The sequence below is a fragment of the Nasonia vitripennis genome, chromosome 5, assembly GCF_009193385.2.
Source record: "Nasonia vitripennis strain AsymCx chromosome 5, Nvit_psr_1.1, whole genome shotgun sequence".
NCBI classification, from domain to species: Eukaryota; Metazoa; Arthropoda; class Insecta; order Hymenoptera; family Pteromalidae; genus Nasonia; species Nasonia vitripennis.
The window spans coordinates 21,787,573-21,804,767 of NC_045761.1; the positions used below are offsets into that span (position 1 = coordinate 21,787,573).

Sequence of the window (17,195 nt, forward strand, 5' to 3'; positions counted from 1 at the left end):
TCGCGCACGAGCGGCTACGCGAATGACTCATAATTTAATATTTACAAGCGATAAATTCTCTGTATTACTCAATATCGCGCACAACTATCACACACTCGAAAATCTCATCAGAGCCGCGAAGACGTATTAATTGCCAGTGAAATTTCAAATCGGACGAGCGCAACATTCCTCGCTGCACAATCTCATGCGCATCGCTGCTTCGAACTTGGCGATCGGATTAAAATATACGTCCACATAAATATAAAGAAGTAGTCGGGCCCGAAGGTGTTTGCATTGGCCTAGTGCTGCAGCCTCTGGCGCGAAATTAATTACCTCGAGCAAGTCGGTGGCGCACACGATATCTAACGGGGCTCGGTTCGATCTTCTCTGCCCTCTCTCTCTCTCTCTCTCTCTCTCTCTCTCTCTCTCTCTCTCTCTCGTTACTGCGACGGTATTCGATTCTTGGCTGTATATTCAAGTATCGAGAGAATAAGAGACACACAGGTGAAACGGTCTTCGCACGCGAGCGGGAGGATTAAAAGTGCGAGCGGAGAGATCGTTACTTCGGATTATTATTCGTTTGGAAATTCTTGTAACGGGTCGACGACGCGTTTAACAAGAGTCGTTTATTTCAAAAATCCAATCTTGCAAGTTAAGCATTCTATAAGCGCTTCCATAAAGCATCGACGTGTACAGAGCGATCGGCAACGCACACACGCACACACACACACTCGTCTGCGCATATAGAGTGTATTTACATTGAGGATCGGTATTATAGAGGCCGGCCAGAGGCGGTAGTAGCGCTGCTTTAGCGCCGATAATCGACCGTAAATCTGATCTATGATCGTGTCGCGAAGTGGTCACGCACTTGCGTGTGTGTATCTCTCTCTCTCTCTCTCTCTCTCTCTCTCTCTCTCTCTCTCTCTCTCTCTCTCTCTCTCTCCTCGAGGCTACACACGAGTGTGCTTTTGATGCTCTTTCAGGGCGACTCTCTATCTGGTAAAGGTTGCAGCTTGATTTTCTGGTACGGAGGCTTGAAATAGCTTCGACTTGGAGCGAGAGATTTCGCATTTTTTCCGAGCTATGGATATGACGGTTCTTCCCGATTTTTTAGGTTAGGTATACAGCTACGGGGCGAACGACTTATAACCGAACCTTCATTTTTATATTTAGCTATTTTTATTCAGCTAAAATTCAAAATATCTGCATAACGAGCGCATCGGCCCTCGATATTTCCGCGTCGAAAAGTACAAACCGCGCGCGCATTCCTGCGCAACGATCCTCCTCGCGATCGATCGGCGCCTCGCGAGTACCATTTGTAAATACGAAGTAGCATCGAGCCCCGTACAAAGTATCGCAATATCTCGCGCGCTATACGTCGCATGTTAATCTCCGCAAACACACGCGTTCCGCCGCGAGGAACAAGTCCTTCTCTCTCGCTTTGTCGAGCTGGTATACCGCTTATAAGTACGCGCGTACAAGTATGCGAACGAAAAATGAAGCGCGGTGTAAAAATTGAAAGCTTTATTGGGTAGTCTACGGCGAGGATTTTTTAAATTTTGAATATCGCGATCATTAGGGTAATTAGACTCGGCTGTCCTATTAGAATAAATTGTACAAAAGTTTATTTTATGGACTCGGCGCGCAGTAAATTGCCGAGGTTATCGGTGTTACGCAAGAGTTTGTTGACGCGTCGATGTTGTTAATGTTGGTGGGGAATATTCATTGTATAGGATTTTTGGGCTATTTATAAAATTCAGCTTGGTGGGAGACTCTAATTAGTTTGCTTTAATACTTCAACTTAGATAAATGAACGAAAAAACGTAAAACCGTTTACGATCAATTAGAAATACCAGCTCACCACTGCGTCGTTTGGCTTTTCCCTGACTTATATTAAAATAATATCCAGCCGTGATTTAAGCAGTTCACTCGCTCGGTACTCGTGAGAAATAAAACGCTCGTATCTGCGTAAAATCGTTAACAAGAGCCGACGTAAACAAACCTATATCCCTCCACACAGACCAATCAAAAACTCGTAAAACTATGTAATATAAAAAATTTGACAAACGCATCGCTTTCGAGAAAAACTCACACCAGCTATAAAATCGTCCTCCCAGCTCAAATAATTATAATAACGATATAATGTGCGGCTCGTAGAGGATTATACACGTCTCGGGAGCACGAACGGGGTTACATATACGCGTCATTTTTGTTGCGCTTCCACTTTCTTATAAGGATAACTCGCGTCAACGGCTACTTCTTGCGATTTAAGCAGCTAATTAGCGGTACTTTAATCGTCAAGTTTGTTTTTGATCTTGCCAAGCAGCTGCCGACTTCTGCCGAGGACGGCTTCTGTGCGTGTATTTATAAATTCCGCGCGACTCGCTCTGCCAATATCAGGCTGTCAATATGTAGTTATTTAAACAACGATTCATACCTTATCCCCGACTAATAGCCATTAGTCCACATGATCCCTAACAAATGAGATTAGACGATGCTCGAAAGGCCATCTCGGTTCGTCTAAACTCAACGACGAGTGCTGCGTTCCAGCCTCGAGAAAACTCGGAAAAAGACCCGTTCCTCTACACAGCGCTGCACACAGGCGCGTAAAATCCACGACGACGATATATCAACGAGTCGTACTCGCGTAAGATCTATACCTACTCGCTCGAGCTCTCTCAGCTCTTTATCCGTGCATATACGTGGGCGCATCTCACAGGCCGAAGGTGTTGATATAATTTACGGCTTTAGCTGTAACCAGAGAGCGGGAGAAAGAGAGAGAGAGAGAGAGAGAGAGAGAGAGAGAGAGTGAGGGGTGCATTACCGGACAAATGGCTCCAAAGTGCCGGTTGCCGCATGATTTACGCCGGCGACGAGCGATATGCAGGTTGGCGCAATCGCTGCGCTTTTCCGCGTGTGTGTTTAGTGTGTACTTAGAATACGCGATCTCTGCTGCGTGTAAATGCGCGTGTAAACACGAGCGTGCGCTTTAGGCCTTGTTATTTGGAGAATTAGAGACGATGAGGACTATCACTCGCGAAAAGTTTGGATTGACCGAAATAACGCTTTTTTTAAGGAAGCGAATTATGTGCTAAAGTCCTGTAGGTAATGTATATCGTCCCGACGCAGTATAGGCGATTAAAAAACTCTCGAGCATCTCAGAGTCGTGTAAAATCTGAACACTCGCTGCTATGAGAGCATAACAGCAGAGTGTTTTACTGCGAGAGACGCCGTAGTATAGGTGCTGAACTGATGATACGAGAGAGAGTTGCCGGAAATTTTCCAACAGCCCGTAGATTTCAGCTGGCCGTAACCCTTTGTCACCCGCATCGACGGTGATAGTATTGAGAGACATCGGTGTGCGTGTGTGTGTGTGTGTGTGTGTGTGTGTGTGTGTGTCTGATATGGGAGAAAGTGCGAATGTTTATATCGGGGACCATAAGCCTTGCCGGTTAACCGAGAGTTGTGTGAGCCTTTTGGAAGGTAAAGGTGAATTCTAGATTGATTGTATAATTTTATCAAAAAATAATAAAATTGTTATCGCCATGATGCGAACACCTCGCCGACAGCCAACAAATCGAGTTAACCCTCCGCAGGAGCTTATACACTTCCAATAAACACAGCACGCGTACCCTCTATACCTGCAGCCATAAGAAAGAAATAAACCTAATAAACCTATCTCTTTAATACGCCTTAAGCTATGCATAAAGGTCCAGCTCGTTCGGATTCCAGTATAGTGGAAAACGCGCAGCGTTAGCTGCATTACCGGGAATCTCTTATACCCAGCTCCGAGATCAATGGATAGTGACGATTAAGCGTTAGCTCCGCGAGCTCGCGCGCTTTTCCTGATGCACCTTTTTTGCTGCCGCAGAGAGCTTCTCTCGGCGGTCTCTAAACGATTCCGCAAATGGCTCAGGTTCTTATAACTGTCAGGCGTGTAGTGGAGAGACGATTTTTCCACTCGTATAACCCAAGCGCGTAAGGATATACTTTTCAGGAAGCGAAATTTTGAACGAGATGCTATGGGGCTGTAATTTTCGAAAACGATTAGGATAATCCAATTGCAACACATGTTCGGTTATCTGGCGTATTAGTGTGAAGTGGACGACTAAGTTGTGCGCGCGAGTATTTTTGAATATTTTAACGACGATCAGCTGCGTAAGTTATTCCTGTTAGCGAGTACATAAATCAACGAGTCGATAAATACGCTTTAAATAAATTATATCTTCACAATAAAATATTAAATCGTGTCACACACTCATACAAAGGCAAAGGTTCAGCATCCCGCGCAAGTATTAAAACAATTGCCGAGAGAGAGAGAGAGAGAGAGAGAGAGAGAGAGAGAGAGGCGCATAATGAATTCAAGCTCCTCCGCGGCAGTAATCGACTTATAAGCGGGAGATTATCCAGGTGCTGAAGCAGCAGCCGCTGCGAATTACGCGATGGCTTATAAAGTCGCCAAGTTGCGCGCGGGCATAAAGTTCCATCTGCTGATCCTAGGAAAAGTGCTATTGTTGTCTCGATTTTTCGACCACGTTAAAAGACCTCAAAAAATTCCACATCCATGATTCATCAAAAGCACGTTCTTTTGTATCCAAAAATAGAAGTCGAGAGGAAAGAGCTATTCTCGCTTTCTTTCCGAGCACCTCGCACAGCCTCTATATACACTCGATAGTAGGGTAGGAAGAGATGGAGATTGTTATCGCTCTCGGGGCAACTCAATCGATGGCCATTCGTACATCGATCGCGTGGGCGACATCCTATACTCCTCTCGCGGCCGGCCTTCGGCAGAGAGACTCGCGATGCAGGAAAGTCCGACTGGCTCCGACAAAAATTCAATTCGCCGGTTTTCGCGCCGATCCGAGCGGAAATCGAGGATTTTTTTTCTTTGCCGAATCATCGAGGATGTTGGAAATGAGCGGTTTACGGCGTTGTTTAGTCGATTATCTAGCTGTAGAGGTCTTTCGAAATGCTGCGTTTATTGCGGTTTTCACAGGCATAACTGGAGAGAATGCGGCGAATGCCAGTTTTTGCGAGTGATAATTCGATAAACCCTGAGGTATTCAGTCAGCCGAAGGATATATACCCATCGGTGCGAGTATAATATTGTTATAAAGTATCGTATGCATTATAAACAGTTGCATCACGAGAATCACTACGAAAAAATTCGGCAATAACGACTCAATCGTAAAAAGAGCCTTCGCTCCATCCTCCATATAAAATTTCAATCAACACTCCTCTCTCTCTCTCTCTCTCTCTCTCTCTCTCTCTCTCTCTCTCTGTCTCTCTCTCTCTCCAGCCTCCCAATGAGTAAATAATTTATAATCAATTAAAATCGCGGCATCGCGGCTACCTAAAGAGTGTCGGCAAAAAATACGAGCGTCGTCCATTTTACCCGACGTCTCGCTCCGAAAAACCAACAGCAGCACGTAATATATAGCCGCATATTTGACGCGCAAATATAACGCGTCATCTCATCGCTATTTCCCGAGTCCTATACAATAATCGACTGCCGACGGACGACTCCACGCACTATAGCAGTCCCCAGCTCCCTATTTTGGTTTGTAAATGAAGGACATTAATTTGCCGACGCAAGAAGCACCCGCTGGAAGAGGGGAGAGAGAGAGAGAGAGAGAGAGAGAGAGAGAGAGAGAGAGAGAGAGAGAGAGAGAGAGAACGAAATTACAAGCCACACGTTCCAATACTCAGCGGACCTTGATACATCGCACCGTTCGTTGCCACCGTATGGAGAAAGAGGCTATCATAGATATATATAGATTATATTTTTTGCATCGCTCTCGGCCAAATTATTTTGCCATAAATCGCGTCGTTAAAACAGCCGCCGATGAGTCTCTCTTTCTGTGTGTTTTGCGTGGATGGTCATTTCTTTCGTCTTTCTCTCTTTTCGATGGGTTTCAGCGGTCTGTTTTCGAATGCGATGAATGGACGGCCGAGGAAAGAGAGACTTTATTCTTATTAACGAGGCTTTATTGATGACTGCAGTGTCGAGCTGAAGATTTTAGGCGGATTATAATTTTAGTATCTTTCGATGACTGAAGAAAACTCAATAAAAAAAATCGCAATAAAAATATCCAAAACAAACCTCCCAAATCCTGCCCCCATAAGAAAGGTCAGATCCCTTGACCACCCATCTTAAAACTTCAGCCATCACCACCATCATCATCAAATTCTCCATCTCTCATCTCTGCCCATCGGCCCACGACTAATTTCAAATTAATTTAACTGTAAACTCCCTCCGACATCTCCTCGCGTATACGTCCAGTCTACGGCAAGCTGCTATAGCGCTATCCGGTCGGCGATCTCTCTTCAGATCTACCGATCCGATCTCGCTCTCCTACGTCTAGCTCTGAGAGAGGATCGCTTTCCGGGATCGCTCACGGCTGAATGGAGGGATCACCTCTTCGTAGTAGGAATTCTGAGTAGTCCCATTGAAATTCGAGGTAATTCCGGCCGTGGAGTCTGAATCGCCGAGTTGTGAATGAACTCTGCGCGCTTGTGAATGGAGTAGGCGAGAGTTTTTTTATTTCGTAGAGAAGAGGGGCATCGGGTATCCTCGATCCGTCGATTCGAAATCGTCCCAACACTTCCGTTAGGACCTCATTAGGGTAACTCGTGATGCGTATTAGTGGCCCCGGAAGCGATGGAATTTTCGTGTGTTATTGTCGTGTTTGCTGAAACTAATTTGTATAAAGTATATTACGGCTTACCATTTTTTGAAGTATAAAGTCTCTCAAACCGCCGCGGAGTCAGTTGAATCCGTCCAAGTTTCCTGCAACAGAAATTTCAAAGCTCGGTAAATAATGTGGATGAATTATCGTTTGTAAGCAACTATCAATTAATTTATCTTCTCTCGATCAATTAAAAATCAATTTCAGCCGAAGACATCGATTGAGAAATCAGAGCCCCGTGTGCGCGTTTCAAACTCTCTCGCGCGCAAAAAAGAATTCGAATCTTCTCTCTTCCTCTCTCTTCTCTCTCCAGACCACAGAGTTTGTGTGCGACGAAGAAAAAGAAGATGAGAGAAGGACAAGGTGGAGTCGTCGGCGTCTTTGGGAGAGCGAGAGACAAGACGCCTGGCGACAACTAATTAGGCCTAAAAACCCAGAACGCCTTCACTGTCTCTGAGGGCGCGTCTGCCGTCGCTTTTCTCTCTCTTTCTCTACCGACGGGGCCTGATGTTTCCACTTCAGTCTTTATACGCTCGTGTCCTAATAGACGACACTTCTTGCGATATGGTTTTATAAAAAAAAGACCAAAGGAGGATGTGACGTGCTTCGATGATGAGCAGCGTAGTTTTCCAAGGTTTCTTTTTGTACTCGCTGAAATCGGCAGATTTGAAAGCGCATAATAGACAATAATAAGTCGCGTGTTTCGCATGATGTATTTAATGGAATTTGAAATGTTGAAAATGTGACACCAAACAAACTCTAGAATTAAATGCCCTACACAAACTTATTTTCCTATACGAAAAAATTCTACACAGATACTTTCTGCACGAATATTCTCTACACCGATTTTTTATTATTAGACTGCGAAACTCTGCGCAATTACACAACCTATTGACCTATTGTTAGATCATTATTACAACAATAGGTAATGTCTGCGTAGAGTTTCGCAATGTAAGCAAATAATAAAAAAACCAATGTAGAATTTTTTCATGTAGGAATATATGTTTACGAAGGGTATTTATGTGTACAGTTTACTTTACGGTGTCGAAAATCTAACATGAAGTAAACTGCGGTGCAAACCAAATTTATGTCAGCGGTGTTCAAAATGTATTTCAGCGAGTTGATATGTTTATTGTAATATGACTTGTTGAAAATCGTTAGCGATATAATTGGATTAATGTTTTGTCAAATTATATTTCTAAAAATGCGAAATTCGAAATTTTTTTTATTTTAAAATTTTTAATTCGTTTTATTTTTTAAATATCAAGTTTTTTAAATTCAATACAAGCAAGCGTATCATTTATTATAAGACAATGTTAAGGTTCTATAAAATATACTATTTTTTGTTTTATTTAATTGTAATATTTTCTGATATGTCAAAGACAAAATAGATAGTTGAAAAAATTATCATGTAAATTTAAATTCATAGCCATATTATTTTATTAATATTTTGTGAAACTAATCTAAATTTTGAGCCATTTCATATTCTTTTATATGAATATGGCTTAAAACTTAGCTATCTTATCCTTTTTTGTTTTAAATATGAGGGAAAAAATATGTTATAATTAAATAAAAAATGTAAATTTAGATTCATAGCAATATTATTTTATTAATATTTTGTCAAACAATATATTATATTTTCTAGGAGCAATATTATATTTAGAACATTTTGTCGATTTATACTTATCCTACTTATTAAAATCTTAGACAGCTGGTCTTTTTTAATAGAGATTTTGTAGAGGTAGATCGGCGACGTTGGCTAGGAGGTTGTTGGGAGACGATTGGGGTGGATGAAGTTGGGTTTGTGTCGTTGGAGATTGAAGAGTCGTCGAAGATGACGATGCTTCGGTTATTTGCTCGCGGAGGCATTGGACGGTATGAGGGTCGGTTGGTGTCATGGTCAGGCTGGTAGATGCTTTGGTTAGAGGTACTCGGAGCGTTATTTATTGATTGATTACTAATACGAACATTTTCCTTGGATCGTATGTGTAAGCGAACTTTTCGGCGCAGGGATAGGCTGGATTTGCAAATGGATAGCCATTTGCGGGAGACTAGGGCGCAATGAAGTAGAGAGTTGGAGTCTAATTTGGACAGGATCATTTGGGAAATTTCTACGGGCAGATTTTTAAGGATGTCCAGGTCTGGTTGGTCGTCGTCTGGGGAGTGCTGGTTGATAAGAGTCATGAGTTGATGGAAAGAGTCCATTTTGATCTGTGAGCTTTCAAGAGCGGCTTTTGCCTTTGAAGGTTCACGAGTTATTAACTGATTGGCGCCAATGCTGGGCTATTTATAGGGGGCCATTGTGACACCCCACCCACAAAAGGTGATACCCCGCCCGAGAAACTCTCGAAATTTTCTACTCAAGCATATCCACAGAACGCGTGTATGATCGCCTATAACTTCGTTCTTCAACGAAACGTTTGAAATGTATAATACAAGGTAAACCGCGGTTGTAAACCAAATTTATAACGGCTGTATAATTCGTCTTTTATATTTTTTCTCTTTCAAAAATGCGAATATTCAGAAGAAGCTACATGCTACGCACAGTCGCGCTAATGTATTTCAGTGCGGGTTGATATATATTATCACTTCGCTATTAACGTTTTATAACATCAAACCCATAACTTCATAATATATGCTAATGGTTGAAAAAGAATTGGCTCGTCCAAAATGTCTTTGAATTTACTAGTTATGTTAATTTTATACTCGCTTTCAGCCACATCCAAAATGGCTGACTCGACTTTTGCAACCGCGTTGACTTTGTAAAAAATAGAACCTTCAAATACGACAAATAGTGAGAAAATTCTCTCTCGTTGAAACTCGTGCGCAAATGCGTAAAAGTAAGTCGCGCGCAAAACGAGCCCGTCGGTATAGTCTTGTCGCGTGAAAAGAAAAGAACCAGCGGGTATTCATATCGACTCAAAGCGATAGCTTATCAACTCATTCTTCAGCGATTACTTCACTTCCGTTTAACGCATCCATCTCCCTAATCACGTATTCTTTTTATCTGTCGCGCGCGCGGTTGTCTCGAATATCGTGACTACATTTCCATATTCGCTTTTGTGTGTGCCATAAGCTTTCGCTTTGTACTATGTGATAATCGTTCGAGCAAACGCGATTAACGTGAAATTTTGACACTCGTGGAAATGAGATCACCACCCTATCTATCAGGCTTATCCGCACAAAAAAAACTTGCGCGGCACCGCTAATTCAAACTACTTAGAGATTTTCGCCCGCATACATACGACACTTGTCGCGTCGCCGCGACGGCCGGAACGGAACATCGCTCGGTGTATACCTACATGCATATACCGATAAGCTCCGTACATATATGTGTGTGTGTGTGTGTGTGTGTGTGTGTAAGCCTGCATGACTCAGGATATGAATACATATATAACGCACGTACAGCTCGTGTGCGCCATTGTTTTGAAGCCGTGTGTGCGCCGTTGTGTTTTACGAGCCGACGAAATTGTCGCTCGTTGTCGCTATCTCTAAAGCCGCTTGCTCGCGCGGGCGCAATATGCGCGGATAAGCGCGTCGAGAACTTTAATGCGCTCTGGGAATGAGCCGAGGAATATCGCTCGCGCTGATAAATCGCCGTGTTTTCGTCGAGGAGCGATTTTTAGACCGGAAAAGGGTTGATCGTTTTGCGAGCTTCGAAAGGATGAGTGCGCGTGTACTTTTTGAGCTTGAGTTTTGATGAATGAAATGAAATTTGTTTTGATAGTGATAAGCTCGTATGTACGTACTAAAATTAATTAGTTCGAATCCAGTTCGAGAAACGTGCGACCACACGAGCGTATAACGAAAATTCCATCGACCGTAATGTACAAACAACAAACGACGGCTTTCCGCGTTCTAAAAGCGAAGCTCGCGAGCATAATCGCTGCACTAATTCATAGTCATGGGGGTCGAGAGAGCCATTTGCGCTCTCACGTATACGAGTCCAGTCGCGCGTTATCACGTCGGCGGAACTTTTCTGCGCGCTAGCGCGGGAAATGATAAGACGCGATGGCGGTGCCCAGTGAATTTGAAAAACGCGCCGTGGCTCGCTCGGTGATAAGACCCGCGAGGTATATGTCCCGGACGTATTTTGTCTCCTGTGTGGACTCTTTCGGCCGAGTATTAAGTTTATCGATTCGCGAATTTAAAAATCGAATTATTTAGATCAAATGCACGATAACACGAATCGCATCAATGTATACAAATAAAATAACCACGGCTATAGCGCGGACGTCTAACATCTTAATTATATACGTATATGCTTCGTCGATATCGCTACCAAATACGTACAGCGCAATTGAAATTCGCATCCCTCCTTCATATAGTACCATCAGCCTTTCGTCATGTCGCGTGAGCCCAAGCCGTTATATATACTGCGACTACCGGCGCGCGGATGTGCATTAAATGGATCGCATGCGCCGCACACGGCTGCAGGGGAAAAACAGTAGTGCGTGGATGCTTATCTCCGACGAAAAGTAGCTATAGCCCGGCTTAATGCACTTCCAGAGAGGGATTTCCCACGTCGACTGACTTATCGGGGATTTATCGCGCGTAAGTCGACCTTCGTGTGTTGTGAGTGTATTATACCTATGGTGTCTCTGGACTTCGTCGCGTTTCTTTTTTTCTCTTCTTTTTTTGGGGGAGTAATTGGGTTGTTTATTGGAGGCGGGGTTGGGCTGGGGCTTAGGAGCTTTCCGTAATAGGTTAAGGAATTAGAGAAGGAGAGAGCAGATTGAGAATTCAAATCCGGATAAATTGCAGTGAAAGTTATAAGACCGATGTAAATGAAAACGTTTCGCGGACTATTAGCGCGACGCGTTTATATATTTCTACAAGCGCGAATTATACATTCGCTTTTTATCTTCAACTGGGCGTTGATTGACGACTTAATCCGTCGAGACAGAAAAAAAATCGCGGTGTGTATATCGATCATATTTTTTCCCCTCGAGTCTTGCAAAAAACTGCCTGTAACGCGCAGTTTTATCAAAACAGACACATCGACGTAGGCTCACGAGAAGTTTTCTAAAACAGCCAGTATCTGTCATCGCGCGCCCTCTTTTTCGCCATCGAAGCGTGTAAACGCCTTAACGAAAAAAAACTTCCCTCAACCTCCTCAACTTCGTCAAAACGCCCGCAGCGTTATACCTTCGAGAGTCTCCTCTCTCGCTCGCGCGCTCAAGATTTATCGCCGGCAACACGCGGCGATTTTACCTCGATATACTCGTATACGATGTGCTCTTATAAATATACGTATACCTACGTGTGCTGTCATCGTGAAAGCTCTCTCGTTATATTTATTAGACGATTACCGGGACGATAAATCAATCACTCGAGCGCTGCAGCGATGGATTTTTTCCGAATGGCTAAGTGATTTAGAGAAACCGAGGGAATAATAATTGCGCAAAGCTCTCGACGCGCGCAGCTGCCGAGAGAGTCCGTAGGTGAAAATTGGAGCAGTTCTGTAGAATAGGGAGTGAGAGAGATAGAAGGTGGAAAGTTATTGAATGAATAAGTAATCGGCTATGCGCAAAAATCGAGATACCGAACGGTTGCGCATACTCTACTACGGCTTGATGTATGGCTGCTTTTGTTGAGACGAAAAAATCGCGCGATACGCAGTCTGAAAATTCAGGATATGCCAGAGTGTATAGCTGAAAGGAATTTTACGAGGCAAGTAGGGTTTGGAAAAAAGTTTAGAGGCTTATGGTCGCGCCGATAAGAGAATAATTTAATTGATGAAATTAATGGTAATGACGATTATCGTTTCCCGATGGTCCTTTACACTGACTTCTACTTTCCTGTCAGGCCAGTATATGGTCGAGGTTTCTGTGGCCGGTTTCCTAATGATGTTTACGAGATCAAATAAATTTTAACGGCCTACACACGGAACGTCTTGAAAATATTCATCAATAATTCAGCGTTTTTTTCTCTCAACTTCTAAAGTGTAATTCGATGTAAAGCTTCATCCTCTTTCCATTTACTTTTTGGACCGTAAAATATACGACTTCTGTTCTCGAGTATTCGCGGGTTGGTTACGACGTGGTACACTTGCGCTGAAAATTTTTGATTTCATATCCAAGATCATAAAGTTATCACAGTCATCACATCAGCGTCGAAATAGCTTTTCCTAAAATCCACCAGTGTACGTGATCTCGGAAAATTACTCCGCGACACGAGAGTTTATTTTTTGTTTACCGCAATATGGGCGTCGCTAGCGCCGCCGGTCGCCTTGCAACCGTCGCACGCCACATCGCGCGTAATATTGTAATACGATCCAGTGACACGATATGATATACTCACGCATAATCAGCAGCAGCAGCTCGACATGTCCAGTCGGTCGAAACTTTTGGACGCGAAAACCACACGCAAACGGAGTGTCTCTATACTCTCGTGGATATCTGCACGCACTGGCTCGATCGTCGATGTTCAATACCCGCACTTCAATTCCAGCACTTCAAAGTCGTCGTGAGTATGTGTCGACCTTATACCAGTCTTTGTCTTCTCTCCGCTCCTCGTTCCAACAGGTCAGACACTACAGCACCATATAGGTTAGAAGCACCAACAGTAATCACAAGAATATCGTTTAAAGCCGCACAAAGTCCATCCGTCCTCAGCGTTCCTGTCTGTGCGCTACAATCCGAGAGCAAAAAGAAACTGCACATAGGAATTCCGCGAAGGAGGGCCGAGCGAGCGATAAGAGGTTAGGTCGTATACAGCGCGGAGGAACACACTCTGGCAGGATCGTGGTGCAGTCGCTGACTGCGGCTCTCAAACTGTCCTGGCCAGCCACTCTTTCTCTCTCTCTTTCTCTCGCGCGCGCTCTCTCACTCGCGTGTATGGTGGAGGGGCACGAGCTCGAGGAGGGACAGCTCGCGCCGATTCGCCGGGAGGAGCGTCATGTGACACGCCCCTCCACAGGACACTCCCCGCGTGATTATAGGGTAAAAAATGATGCAGCGGCGGCGATTTCGTTTGAGTAGGTGTACCTATGGGATTGATGGAGACGAGCCGCTGAGGGTATATAACGTGTGCGCGTGTGTGTGGGAGAATGGCTGCAGCGATTTATGCAAGCTCGGGGGGGATTGAATTTTATTCTTTGATATCGGCCCGGATTTATTGTAGATATATAGAGTCGCGCAGGAGGATGCATGCGGGATTTAGAGTTGCCGCTGCTGCGATAAATCGCATTGTGCCGGGGCAATAATTAGTTGGCCGGACAGTAATGCTTTCTGGTTTGCTTCAATAATTCTGCTGGATTTTTGCACCGGGGGAAACTTTCGCGCGGGGATAAGGATGAATGTTTTATGTTCTGTAATTAATAGGCTTATACTATTTATCGTTGCGTTAAACAAAGTACTTACGCACCCTATGCGATTTTGCAATAATTTATTAATGAAATACTTGTACTTGTAAAAATGTGAAGCTCATACGGCTCGCGTTGATTTGAATTCGAAAATTTGCATAATAATCTCGATATCTCGCGCTTTAGTAGGTGTTTGTGAAATCTATCGAAAAAGATGAAAAAATAGACGTGTATACCCGCACGAATCGAGTGTGCCGATTGAAAATCAGAATGAAAGCACGGGCTCATGACAGGTATGCGTATATGAAAACGTAAAGCTAATCAGTGTTCTTGTCGACGAGTACGATACATATTAAATTAACTGTCCCATTAGTCTTTTTTCCTACTGTGCGCGTATCCCAGAGATTTCATAAATAAGCATTCACGATAAGGGGCCATAAGTCACGCGCTAGCGCTAAAAACACGATTTTTGATACGGATTCTTTACTTTTAATGAAATTACACTCTTTGATTTTCGCCTACGAGATAAACGCACACGCCAGCCGAGTTCGATGCTCATATTAGTATACACCGTGGAGATAAGCGTTGTAAGGCTGCCTATGTATATTGCGAAAATGAATATTGTACGCACGCATTATTAACTGAATATTTTATCGATGAAAATTCGAATGTATATATACAGTTTACGCAACGCCGTCTATAAAAATAAAGTTCGTATGTATATAATTAAAACAAAATATTAAACCCACACATTGTCCACAGCGTTGTTATCTCCGCAAAGCAATTACAAGGAATAATCCCCAATGCGCGTACAATCATCCGCCCATAAATCAAGCCTTCGACGACAACACTGCGCTTCAATGAGGGTGAAAACTCGGCTAATCGAGCGCTATCTTAATTCCAAGCCGGGCTGCGCGAGTCCGAAAATATGATTCGCGCGCGCACTTAATTGGCGCGATTTCGCAATAAACCAGTGGCTACTCATCGCTCGCGACGCTATATATCGTATATCGGCAAGAGCTTCTCCTTGCGATCGCCGCGGCTTTTATACTCCTTAATCGAGGAGCCGATGCTTAATTGCTCGTTCATTAAGCTACGAATATTTACGCCGGCTAGACTTTATCGTCCGCGAGGGCCTCCGCGTGATAAGCGCCGGAGTGTATACGCGCGTGTGTGTACGGGTTTTTTCTTAGAGAAACGAGTTTGCACTATCACATAAGCTTGAGTTTTTTTCTGAGTTCGGTATATTTTTTAGTCGGTTTTCGCTGGGAGGATTTTCGCGATTGTGTTCAGCCGTACAATCGCATTCCAGTGCAGTATGATGTAGAAAAGTGTATTATTTATACGTCGCGATTGAACGAACGATAGGTCGTTACAAAAAGTGTATTATATAGTAGCCTTTCTTCGAAGCTCTCTCCTTTTGTGTCAGACCCTTGCTATCTGTAACATATGATAGCTCCGTCAAACCACGGCACTTTCTCGCTTTTCTCGTCTATCTCGGTTTCATTAATCAAGCTGCCGAGAGAGTGAGACGGCTGACGGCTGCGCTACTAAGCTCGAGTTTTACGCAATTACACTATGGGCTTTAAACGCTTTAAAAGCCCTCCTCTGCTCTATATGCGGAAAGCTGCCCACGACGGCGAGAGATATTACATTGCGAGATCGGCCAATTAAGGCGCACTTAAGATTGACTTTTCATGAAAGACTTTTTTCTAGTTTCTCTCTCTCTCTCTCTCTCTCTCTCTCTCTCTCTCTCTCTCTCTTGTCCTCGCTTTCCCGGAGAGATTTATTGACTTAGCGTCGAATTACATTTCAATGTGTGTCTATAGTTGTTTCGAGTGTGAGCGCAGTTTTGTACGCCTACGATTGCTTCAATTATGCGCGATTTTAACGAAGCGTTGATTTATTGTTTTATTGTACTATGCGAAAGCTTGCGTATATTATTTTGAAAATTTATAAGTGCTTTCTTACAGAAAAATAACTCGAAAATTGAATAGCTTGCGACACATTTTTTCGAGAATACAGAAGAATAAAATCGAAAGAAAACACTGCAGCCGACTCTCTCTCTCTCTCTCTCTCTCTCTCTCTTCTCTCTCTCTCTCTCTCTCTCTCTCTCTCTCTCTCTCTCTCTCTCTCTCTTCAGTGTCGGCACTAAAGCGCACCCCCGGCGAACTTTCCTAAATTCCACAAACGGCCACCGCCGATAAGAGTACACACAACTCCAGAAGCCAAAAAGTCGTCGCACACTCATACTTCCGGAGAGTTCACCGGATGGCCACAGTAGTCCCGCCGTTCTATTCTACACCCAAGAGAGAGACGAGCTCATAGGTATATCGGTTACACAAACGAATCATGCATCAGCCGACGGTGAGCTGCTACTCTCGAACGTTTTTTGCAGATGACGCGCTGCTGCTCCATTAGAGAGGGACACAGAGCGGCGGAGAGTGTCCATTAAGGCCTGAGTGCGGACGACGGCCGCAGGGAAAAATTCGGTGAGTTATGGTATCGAGGACCGTCGCATCGCCACGGGATTCTTTGTTTCTTTCCGGTTTTCGACGTAAAAAGCCGAAGAGAGCCAAACCAAGCGCTTGGAATTTTCGAGCGTATAGATCGATCGAAGCTATAGCTCTCGTGATATTAAAATCGAATAACGTTCGCTTATAGTACAGAGGCTAGACACAGAGCCGAACCGATAAACATACGTGTAGGTCAGTCCGTCACACACAGAGAGTAAAACAGAGAGAGAGAGAGAGCGGAAGGTTCACTGCGTACTATATACCTTTTTCGAGGACACGTTTTTTCTATATCGTCGCTCTTCCTTTTTTTCCCCTCCTCGACGACAGACGCATGTGACGGCGGCTAGCTATGGAAAAAGTGCTCGCAGGCGCCGGGATAGCCGTAAAATAGGCGCCGGCAGATGGATATCCGCTGCGTAGGTGAATACCTGGAATACCAGCCGGATTTCTCGCTGAAGGAAATTCCTCCCTGGCTTCCACTTCTTATACACGGCTTTTCTGGACGGGTTTTCCTGCAGCTTCTTCGGTCTCTGCGATTGATTCGATTCAATTTTTTTTTTCTTAAAAAGCTACTCGGAGATTTACGCTCCTCTTATCGAAGCTTGTATACAATACGCGTAACTTTTTACCTGTGGGCCAAAGTGAGATACGCAGCTCGAGCTCAAAAGAAAGCGTGTAATATACGCATGTGCCATATATTAACCG

At 43.9% G+C, this 17,195-nt stretch overlaps 1 protein-coding gene across 2 annotated transcripts in view; it reads right to left on the bottom strand.

The window, feature by feature from the left end:
• Window positions 1-14,152, bottom strand: part of LOC100124032 (GATA-binding factor A) — a 43,158-nt gene extending 29,006 nt beyond the window's left edge. Inside the window, exons 1-2 of one of the 2 annotated variants that reach the window (XM_008209234.3) lie at window positions 12,972-14,152; window positions 6,708-6,769 (exon numbers count right to left, since the gene is read on the bottom strand). The gene's annotated coding sequence lies outside the window, so the exon portion shown is untranslated. The remainder of the gene's footprint in view (window positions 1-6,707; window positions 6,770-12,971) is intronic. The other variant, XM_001607798.4, reaches the window with a different exon arrangement.
• Window positions 14,153-17,195: the final 3,043 nt, after the last annotated feature.